We start from the raw sequence: 11,885 nt of genomic DNA on the forward strand, positions 1-11,885 counted from the left end.
AAATAAGCAGGGTGTCATCCAAGAGTGAGGAACGAAGGATGTGGATAGAGCAGAAAGAGTTGGAGCTGATTAAGTCTAGGGATGAAAACATTTATTTGCAAAGAGACAATCTTAAATTGTTAAAACAAAGGAATGTTTTTTGTTTGATCTCCAAAAGCCTTTATGCTAACATTACTCAACTGCATCTAAATTGTGAAATAGGGCAGAAGATGCATCGCATGATTCTACCCTTCCTTGAGTTCAAGGAGGATGAAATCGATGCCGAAGCATACAACTGTGAAAGTGTTGTATCTTCCAATGATGCTAATCCTACTTACATGTATGGTCTGGACAAAATAGAATCTTTTATAAAGTCCAAAGACCATAAGGACATGCTAAAAAAAAAATTGGATGAAAATGATAAGTTGAAACTCAGGACCGAAACCATACAAAAATTCGACTCATTGAGTACCAATTTAAGTTCAGAAAACAAAATTGATGTTGAAAACGCACCTGAACTTAATGAGGACGATGATATGAGTGAAATTTCTGTAGAGGACGAAGTCGACTGTTCTGAGTTCGTCAGGAGCGAACCCGAAAACCACAAAAACCTGATTTCTGAAAATTCTGTGGAATTCGCTCGTTTGTCCAAAACGAAGTCCCCAGTCCTTAAAGAAAAAGCCGTTGTGTTTCAGAAGATTAGAACTACTCCCAATCAGGTGTATAAGGTCACAGAAGTAACCGAACATCAAACTACCGAACTCACTGCCATAGTGAACGAAGATAATGGAGATGGATGTGATGTGTTTTTCTGTTCAGCACCTATAGACAATGCAGACGAAACGGTTGGTCTATCAGAGCGAACATCCTGGAAGGCCACAGGTAGATATGTGCCCGAACCGCTGAATAAGTCTACCAACTTTGACGTACCAAGTACCAGAGGCACAAAAGAAACTCATGTAGAAGAAGTCACTTCCACAAGCGAAACCTCATCTATGAAGAGTGAACCGGTTGCTAAGAAACTGAAAATAAAGGCTAATATCCACAAACAACCGAAAGAAGTGAAAAATCAAAAGCAGCAGAGAAACCGGAGATACAAGAAAAATCTCTCAGAGCAAAAGCAGTTTTGGCGCTCTCAAAATCCTCACTACTCTTACCTTGATAAAGATTCTAAGTCAGAGAGAAAGACTTTTGGGCCACATGAAGAACAGAACCGAAAGGACAGGTTCGGTCCCGAAAGCAACAGCAACCGAAAAGCTAGTTTCGGTCCGCCAAATAACAACAGGCAAAGTCCTGATTTCAGTCCATCAAAATTTTACAATAAAAGACCCAGTTTCGGACCACCAACCAACAACACCCAAAAATCCAACTTCGGCTCATCATCAAACGGCTACCGAAGATCCAGGTTCGGTCCCTCAAATGACCACAAACGAAAGGGTCATTTCGAACCTCAAGTCAGGAAAGACTCTCATTCTAATTTCTTTTCCTCTAATTCTTCTCGTTCTCAATCTTCTTCTAAGTCCAATTTAGTTCCTACACAAAATTCAAGATCATCAAGGGATTTGAAAGGAAAAAGGAACATTTCCTTAGCTAAGGAAGACCGAAAGCAAACTAAAGTCCAAACACCAGAATCTGAATCCAAAATTCCTGCAATTAATTCTAATAAAATCAAAGTGTTTACTATTCAAAGAAAAGATGTAACAACCTTAATAAAACGAACATATCTTGTTGATGTTTCTCTTACTATTCCTGTTCCTGTGAAAGGCTCACGTGGACCCAAGAAACTTTGGGTTCCTAAATCTGCTTAATTTTTGCAAGTTATTAGTGACGAGCAGTTTGACGAAGAATGGTACATTGACAGTGGCTGCTCACGTCACATGACAGGAAGGAAGGAAGAGCTAAGGGAGTTTCAATCACTTCAAAATGGTGGCAATGTCAAGTTCGGTAACAACTCCTATGGAATAATAAAGGGTTATGGGATCATAACCAATGGAGACTTCACAATAAGAAAGGTGGCATATGTAGAAGGATTGCAGCATAATCTCATCAGTGTATCTCAACTAGTGGGAGGTACCGGTCTCAAAGTTTCATTCGAGGACGAAGGTTCAGAAATTATAGAGAAGAAATCCAACAAGGTCATTCTCAAATCAGATCGAAAAGGCGAAATGTTTCCTCTGAATCTCAGACCGATCAAAGGAAATCCAGCCATATGTCTCTTGTCCAAAGCTCATTCAGACGAAAGTTGGTTGTGGCACCGAAGACTCTCACATCTCAACTTCAAAGACATCAACAAGCTTGTCATCGACGGTCAAGTTCGGGGTCTTCCATTGCTCAAGTTTGATCAGGAACACTTGTGCGCTGCATGCGAAATGGGGAAACAGAGTCGTCAAAGTCACCCATCGATTATAAACACAAAAGTTGTTGAACCACTTGAGTTGCTTCACATCGACTTATGTGGTCCATCATCAATGAAGAGCATTGGCGGTAGCAAGTATATTCTTGTTATTGTTGATGATTTCTCACGTTTTACATGGGTATTTTTTCTGAAGCACAAATCTGAGGCCAGTCCTAAGCTGAAGATGTTTATCAAGCAGGTCGAAGTACAACTGAGAAAAGTCGTTCGAAACATTAGGAGCGACAATGGACTGGAATTCAAGAACAAAGAATTCAAAGACTTCTTGGCAGAAAAAGGAACCATTCATAACTTCTCAGCCCCCTATACACCTCAACAGAATGGTATTGTCGGAAGGCGAAACCGATCCTTGTGTGAGGCGGCCTGAACTATGCTAAGTTTTGCTTCTCTTCCCTTATCTCAACAAGTGTTTCTCTCTCACTCCTTATGAGATCATCAACAACAGGAAGCCGAATGTAAAATTCTTCCATGTGTTCGGTTCAACTCCAAAGAACATCGCAACAAGTTTGATGTTAAAGCTGACGAAGGAATTTTTCTAGGATATTCTCTTACTTCAAAGGCATACAGGGTTTTAAATAAACGTTCTAGAAGAATTAAAGAAACCTATTATGTGACGTTCGATGAAAATTACGTCAAGAAACGAAAAACCACTGAAGAAGCAATTGGAGAGATTTTCTCTCAAACAGGTCAAGTCACAGCTACGATTGCTAATTTATTTGATCAGGTCGTAGACTTATTCGATGAACCTGAGAAAGCCACTCTCTCGGAAACCAAGGCAGCAGACAACAAAATCGATCGTCTGAAGCAGATTGTCGAAGATGCAGCCAAACAAATGGGAGAAGGAGAACCAGTTCGAAATGAACCTCCTCAGCACGGCACTTTGGTTGAGGGGGAGAATCAATTCTCTTCAAATCAACAGGACTCACACTTTTAGGGGGAGAATCCAATCCCTGTAGCACCCGAAAGCCCGGCTACACCCGAAAGTCCTGTAGCACCCGAAAGCCCGGCTACACCCGAAAGTCTTGTAGTACCTAAAAGCTCGGCTACACCTGAAAGTTCTGTAGCACCCGAAGGTCCAAATCAACCTGAAGATCCAAATGATTCATCATCTGTCGAGGGGGAGAATTTCGATATGTTCTATGATGATGATATTCAATCAGAGTTGGAAGAAATGGTCAATGCTGAATTGGATCCATCCTATGATCCAAACTTTCCTCCACTCACCAAATGGACCAGAGATCATCCTATATCTTAGATAGTGGGTAATGTTTCTGAAAAGGTCCTAACCCGATCTCAAGTGAAGGCAAAGCAAACCTCCCTATTCTCCAAAGTAGAGTTCTTCGTGTCTAATTTCTTCGTGTCCAAAGTTGAGCCAAAGACCGTCAATATTGCTCTTGATCATTCTGATTGGGTCCAGGCAATGCAAGATGAACTCAATGAGTTTGAAACAAATAAGGTCTGGCGTCTCATTCCAACACCGAAAGATGCCTCCGTAGTTGGTCTCAAATGGGTATTCAGAAACAAAATGGATAAGGAGGGTAATGTGATTCAAAATAAAGCTCGTCTTGTGGTGAAAGGATACTGCCAGGAAGAAGGAATTGACTATGAAGAAACATTTGCTCCAGTAGCAAGGCTGGAATCTGTTCGAATATTTCTTGCATATGCTGCTCACAAGAACTTCGAGGTCTACCAAATGGATGTGAAGTGCGCTTTTCTGAATGGGGAACTTGAAGAAATGGTTTACGTGGAGCAACCTCCTGGTTTTGTGAATGAAAAATATCCAAATCACTGCTACATTCTAGATAAGGCAGTTTATGGTCCGAAACAAGCGCCTAGGGCATGGTATGAAACACTAACTAAGTTCTTAATGATGTCTAAATTCAAACAAGGTTCGGTTGACCCAACCTTATTTCGTAAAAAGGAAGGTAACCACCTTACGATAGTTCAGATCTTTGTCGATGATATCATCTTTGGCTCAACGAATCCTAGCTTAACAGCTGAATTCAGAAAGCTGATGGAGACAAATTTTGAAATGAGCTCAATGGGTCTGATTAACTTTTTCCTTGGTTTAAACATTAGACAGGGACCCGAAGGCATCTTTATCAACCAGGAAGCATATACCAAGACTCTTCTTGCTAAATTCGGCATGATGGGAGATTCAAAGGTCAAATTTCCTATGGCATTCGGCACCAAGCTCACACCATCCTTGGAAAAATCGACAGTCGACATAACGCTATACCGCCAAATGATTGGTTCCCTGATGTACCTCACAGCTATCAAGCCTGATATAACGTTTTTTGTGTGCTATTGTGCTAGCTTTCAAGCGAATCCCCGTGAACCACTCTTGCTAGCAGTGAAAAACATACTCCGATATCTGAAGCGAACCACCTCTCTCGGTCTCTGGTATCCCTCAAACTCAGGTTTCTTTGTTCAAGCCTACTCAGATGCAGACCTTGGAGGATGTGGTTTAGACAGCAAAAGCACTACAGGAGGCTGTCAATTCCTCGACGGGAAGTTGGTGATTTGGCAATCTAAGAAACAAACATGTGTTTCTCTGTCTACAGCCGAATCAGAATATATTGCAGCCGCTTCTTGCACATCTCAAGTGATTTGGATCCAAAGTCAACTCCGGGATTATGGACTCAATATGAAAAAGATCCCTCTATATTGTGACTCAGAAAGTGCAACTAGGATCTGTCATAACCCCGTGCAACATTCCAAAACCAAACATATTGCATTGAGGTATCACTTCATTAAAGATCATGTAGAAGACAGAAACGTAGAGATTCATTTTGTTCGCATTACTGATCAACTGGATGACATCTTCACCAAAGCTCTTCCTGAAGCAAGTTTTAATAATATTCTACAAGGACTAGGTATGATGGAATCGGAGTCAGTACCAAAAACTACTTCTCAAAATTAAAAGTTGGAAGTGAAATGAACCGAACATTCGGTCTATTTCGGGTTCGGTTCACGTAGGTACCGAAATGAACCGAGCGCTCGGGTTCGGTCCTATTCTCTTGTCTTCGCTTATCACTCAAAGGTAGTTTCTTTGGTTGTAAACTTATTTGTACTCTTATTTCTCATTTATTTCTCACTTATTTCCTAATTCTTTTTCTTTTTCAAACATTTTTTTTGAAACCGAAATGAACCGAGCGTTCAGTCTATTTCGGGTTCGGTTCCAAAAAAATTTTTGTTTGTTTTATTTTTGTTTTTCTCTTTGAATCAAAAATTCCAAAAATATTTTTTTTTACTTTTGTTCGTTTTTTTTTTTTTACCATTTGTGGATGATCAATGGGGCAGGTATTGCTCTCACACCTTTTACTAGTTAAGTGTCCCTAGAAGCATGATGTTGTATGTTGTCCAAAACATCAACTGATTCTGAATAAAGCCTTACTGACTTGGTATATACAAACCTTGTCTTCCCAATTAGGCTACTATATTTATTCTAATCGTGAGCTACCTTACTCTCTTCTCACATGAGATAAGAGTTTTCTGCTTGGTCCTTATTTTAACAGCAGAGGTACTTTGGTTTCTTTACACCATCTCCAATATTTTTATCCATCCCATTCGCTTCATACACGTAACCCTTGAGACTCTCAGAAATTACCACTGAGGTTTATGGTTACACAATTTCTGTGTTTATGATCTTAGCTTCGTGCCACTACATGCTAAGTGAAACCCACAATTCAATATCTACTATGCATTGACGGTGAACAATTAAATTTGCTCTAGTTTTCACTAATGAATTAACGACTTCACCCAAGTGGTTGTACCTTGAAATCTCTAATTTTTCTTTTTGTGTGATTCTTATGAAATTGTTAAATCCCATAACATTTCTTCTCTTAGAATCCATTTTAATTTTTTTTTGAGATTTTACCTAAAAGTTATTTTCAACATGTCACTTAAATTCTCTTCACACCTACTTGTTCAACAGACCACATTGGTCTCACAAGTGCTTCGGTCGATTTTTGTCTTATGTCAAGATCAGGATTTCTGAACTGAAGCGAAAGCCTCCCAAATTAGCCTTATTAAAAGATGCCTTTCAACACTTCTTAATTAGTGTCTGATCGTAATTCAACGGGAAACCACACAAACACTTTAAGGTCTCTCTTGACTTTGAAGGAAGAGATTCATGCCCGGGATCCACTGTTTCGTGTCTTTATTGACATCACAATTTCCCACATATATGTTGCTTTATTTCTTTTTCTTTGACACTCTATGCACGAAAATCTTTTTGATTTTCCATAAATCTGGTTTCGTTAATTACAAGCTATTTTTGGCTATGGGATTTAGTCTTATAAAAGAGATGTAGTTAACAATCTTACATGTGGTTCTCTCGATCTATGACGACAGCTGATACTAAAAGGATAAGTTGTTGACTCAGCCGAAAGTCTAATCGTTTTGATATTTCAAATGGCGCTTGATGGGAAGGCGTGTGAAGCGGAATCTTTTTTGACATTTCAAACGGCGCCTGATGGGAAGGCGTGTGAAATGGGACAGCCTTTCTCTCTCCTGCGTAATCATCGGGGTTCTAAACTGACACGCGTCAATCACCTAAGGAAACGCTTCGTTCTTTCTTTGAAGATTTGGGAACAGATTTTTCTCTCTCTTCTCACCACGGTATAAAAGGTCAATTCTACAGTCCATTACCTCTTTACTACACCAAATATTCAGAGAGCAAGAAAAGATTACTTTCTCCTACTGTTCATCATCTTCCCCAAAATCTTCTCTTCAATGGCGGACTCCTCTTCAGTTCATGCTACTTCTCAGATTCTGCCAATCCGTCCTCAACAAAGTTTGATCATTGATCTTACCCCACAAGTTTACGATGCTTTCATGTTCCCAATCGTGGAATGTCTCAAGTATTCGCCACTGGTTCCAGCACTCACCAAGGTCGAACCTGTTCCAATGGAGTGTCTGTTGTAAATCGTCTCTACAGCCCACTATGACAAGTCTATCGATCGAATCTTCTTCGACATTCTTGATAACAAGTCCTCCATCTCCATAGGACCTGATGAGTCTAGGGTTAACCCTGAATCCATTCCTATAGGACAGTTGTTCTCCATGTTTTACAACATGGATCACACTAAAATTCTGACCACCGTTACAAAGTTCAAGAAATCCTGCTTACCTCCTCAGTGGAATGGCTTCTTCACTGTGTTGTTCAAAGGGCTATCGGAACAAAGTGCAGGTTCAAATGGGGCGAGCCGCCTGTTTATGACAATTCTTTATGGGTTGTACCACGGCATCAATCTTGATTATGGATCGGTTTTATGGCAGCAGCTGATTCAGAGCCTAGCGTCTACTTCTCGCCATTCAAAGATCTCTTATGCCAGATTCTGGACGCTGGTCACAAAGTGGGTGATGGACAAGTATCATGTCCCTATTGTTGCTGATTCTCCATTCTCCTTGATAGGAACTTTCCACACTACGAAGATCATAGTGTCAGATTCCTCCAAATTTCAGTTCGTTGGCTTAATCCCTGAGTCAATGTATGGGTGTGTTCCAAGCGACAGTCGCATCATCAGAACTTACATGGAGTTTCGTCGCTCAGGTCCCAGAGAGCTCACTCCTGAAATGATTCAATCAATCCATGATGCTGATAGGCCTACTCCCAGGGGAAAGAAACATGACAAGGGAAAAGACAAGAAGGTTGTCAAAGGAGCGAAAGGTCCTTCTCCAAAGAAACGCAAACCTTCCATGGCAGCTCAATCCCCTCCACCAAAAAAGAGGAAGACTCAACCCAGGCGTAAGCTTATTCTTGCCTCCTCCTCCAATGAATCTGAGGAAGAGAGTTCAGACTCCGAAGAGTCACTTCGAGGTAATACTCCTCCACGTTCGCCCACCCCTAAGGTACCTATTTCTTCTACACCTGTCTCTCCTCCCCCAATCTCCATCTCCATTTCCATTCCCCCCATAATCTCCACTACTCACTTACCACCCATCTTTATTCCTATACCACCTCCCATTTTCACCGAAGCTACCACAACAACCACCGCTGGCATTCGAACCAATGTATCTAATACAGGGGCTCCTACTACAGCTCCCGAAACCACTCCCACTACCGAACATACATCCGCAACCGAACCTACTACCACAACCGAGCCTACAACCTCGCCCTCATCTCCCGCTCACTCAGCAGAAAATGACGATGATGCTCCAAATGCAAAGTGATGATGACGATGATGCTCCAATCACCAAGAAGCATCTCAAGGAGCTTCATTAGAAAATCGATTCTCTCATTGCTTCCTCCTCCTCTTCCTCTCGATCTACTATCTCAGAGGCTGCTATTCAGGAGCTTGTTGATATGTTCACCAAGGCTCATGAAGCCTCTATCAACTCTGCCACTGCCGCTATCGACGCCTCTACCAAGGCGTGTGCTGCTGCGACCGAAAAAGTCGAAAAACTATTTGTTGATACTAATTCTCTTTTGCATTCTTTACAGGGAGCCGCTGACTCCAATGCAGAGAAGCTTGACTCTCTTGTCAACAAGCTGGCCACTTCAGTTGCCTCCAAACTACAGTCCTTTGCCAATCTTCGTCAGTCTCTCAACGATGACAACAAATTGTTTCAAGCAACTGTTGAGGAGCGCCTGACTAAGCTGCAAGAAGACCTCGCTTTAGAGAACTCAGTGATGGATGCTCTTGCTCGCAAGACCACTGCTCTCAAGGTCAAGAGTCTTCATCTTTTCCAATCTCAAAAGGAAGTCGCATCTCTTCGATCTGAGCATGAGGTTATTTCATCGTGTGTTTCGGATGTCCACGCCGCCCTTTCCAACATCATCGAAGCACATGATCCTATCCTGAATTACTCGGTGAGGCGCACTCTCGCAGAGAAGCTTGCTCCTGCCCTTTCCCTACTAAGCAAAATTAAAGAGCTCCTTGAGTTCGTGGCCTATCCGAAACAAGGGGGAGAAGATGTGTCTCAACCGCCTCCTACTTCCACATCAACTAAAGCAACCGAACCTCCTCCAGCAGGTCAAGCCTCAGGTTCGGGTGTCAAAGACAAAGGAAAGAAGATTGCTGAAGACAGTGATGACGATGATAAAGAGACCATCGATGATCTCTTAAAGAAACAAGGTCGGGATAAAGATGCTGACATGAGCGCTCGCATTGCCAGAGAGTTTGAGGCGAACGAAAGAAAAATGAAGGAGGCTCATGATCTTCTTGAGAGTAGAAAAACTCTTTTTCCTCCATGGACTCTCGAGAAGCTTATAAAAGAATCAATTGAAACTCCTAGCATCCTGTGGCTCGAACCAGTGATTTCCTTGGATCGAATCAATTCTGTCGATTCTCAGTTCGACATGCCACTGACCCGAAAAGCCTTCATCTTCCATGCGTTTGATAATGTTGCTGATGTCCCTCATCCTCATCCAAAGTTTGATAGGGAGCTTGTCGAATTCTATCTGAAGTCTGCTCAACCTCAGTATCAGACATGTAGTGCTCAGAAGATCGTCAACGTTCGGGTCCTCAAACCGTTTCGTGAGGGGAACTTCACGAACGTTCGGTTCAAACTACTGAGGGGTTCTACTAAAACCAAAGCTGATCTTCCCAACCTGAATCCACATGATTAGATTATTTTGCATAACTTCCACCTCACCAACGAAGCTGAGTATGGTCCAATTATTGATCACTTCACAAGAATGCTTGTATGCTACATTATGGAGGTTGCCAAGATGGATCAAGAGATTGCTAGTATCTTCAAGAAAAAGCCTACTATCTCTCATGTGGGCTCTGCTAGTGATTTGAACATGATGCAGATGGGAAGAATCGACCCTAAGCGGAATTTTGTCATGTTTACAAGGAACGAAGGCAAAAAAATGCATGTTCGCCTTGGCAGATAAGCACCTTTACACCACTGCATGCTTGGAACATATTCTGGGAATCATTCATCGTTTCAAGCAGAATTCAGCAGATGACAAGAAGTATTTTGATGACATGATCCAGTGGTACATTCGCTTTAGATAGACCATCCTTGCTCTCATCCCACATCTGTTTGAAACCACTAAGAAAGTTCCTGCAGCTGGACCCAACAAGCCGAAGTAATAGTCTCGCTCCAATTGACGCAAAGGGGGAGATTGTAGGGTCTGAAAGGTGTTGCGTCATGGGCTCGCTCTTTATTCCATTTTGTCTCCGGATTGGGCTTGTCCATCCGAGAGTTATTTCTAGGGTTTTGTATTTATAGGTGCTTGCATGCATCTTAGTACGTAGGATTTGGAAGTCAATTATTCTGAATGATTTTATCTTTACCGTTTGTAACCCTAATAGCCTCTACAGTGGAAGTTCTTTATCGAGCTCTACTGAGGCTTGAATCTATTGAATCATTCGACATACTTTGATTCATTCTTGTGCTTTATATTGTTGTTTTCGTTTTAGTGATTAACCTGTTAAAAGATCTAAACGATCAAAGAGTTTCTTAACTCTTCATTATCAATTCTGGAAGAGGACTTATGATTTATTAAAGTCCTCACAACATCCATTACCATTGCCTCTCCAATCTAGCTTAATTCCCACCATGTAACCGTGCAAAATTCTTTTTTTCTTAAAAATATTCACTGCTAAAAAACAATAGTTATAAGAGATGTTGAACCTTTGTTAAACTATCGTTTTGTCATAAGTGGAGAAGATTGAGTGCCAGCCACATACGATCATATTGGTGTTTATGGTCAAGAGTCATGTATACATCGAATTTTGCTCTTCTAACTATGCAACTAATTAAAGATGTGGATCTGTTTCGTTCATTTGTACCATCAAAATTGAGATTTTTCCTTTTTTTCAAGTTGCACTACACAAAAAATAATAGGTGCATCATGTTCAATTAGATAAAAAAATTTAGAAAACCAAAATTGTATTTAAAAATCACAAGAAGATAGGGATGAATCAATACGTGAAATCCAACTTCCAACAGGCTGAAACCTTGGACCCAATCCTTGCAAAAGCTGATCAGATTCTTCCATGAGCTGTTTCTCACCAGGTAGCTGAAATCGAACCCTGGTTCTTGGACCCACTCCTTCAATCAAAGGTGGCTCTCGCTCAGTTGTTGTTCTTGTTTGAACACCATTACCTTCAGATTTTGTAGATGAACTCATTGGTTCATCAACAGATGCATCATTTGGTTTTACAAAGAAGTAAGGACACTTGTAGTCTGTTCCTCTATACAGTATGATAATGCTTCCAGATCTTTAGACAACTAAACCCCCGGTCTTTCTCTGAGAAAAAAGGCCCCAATGTTGATCATTATGAGAAAAAATAAAGATTCAAAGTCAAGAAAAACTAAAGCATTTGAGTTGATTTTGAATTTTGGACTAGTTGTTTGGAAGGAGGGAGTATTCATTTGTGTTTGTGAACAATAATTTTATACTACAGGAGAATAGACATTGTTTATCTAACGTCAAGAAAAAAACCCAAGAAGAAGAAGAATATGACTTGTGAGGTTCAAGAAAACCCCATTCGTTTACCTTCAATCACCGAAGACCACCACAACTTCATTC

Source organism: Lactuca serriola, chromosome 8 (assembly GCF_051521515.1).
Source record: "Lactuca serriola cultivar US96UC23 chromosome 8, Lser_US96UC23_V15, whole genome shotgun sequence".
NCBI lineage: Eukaryota > Viridiplantae > Streptophyta > Magnoliopsida > Asterales > Asteraceae > Lactuca > Lactuca serriola.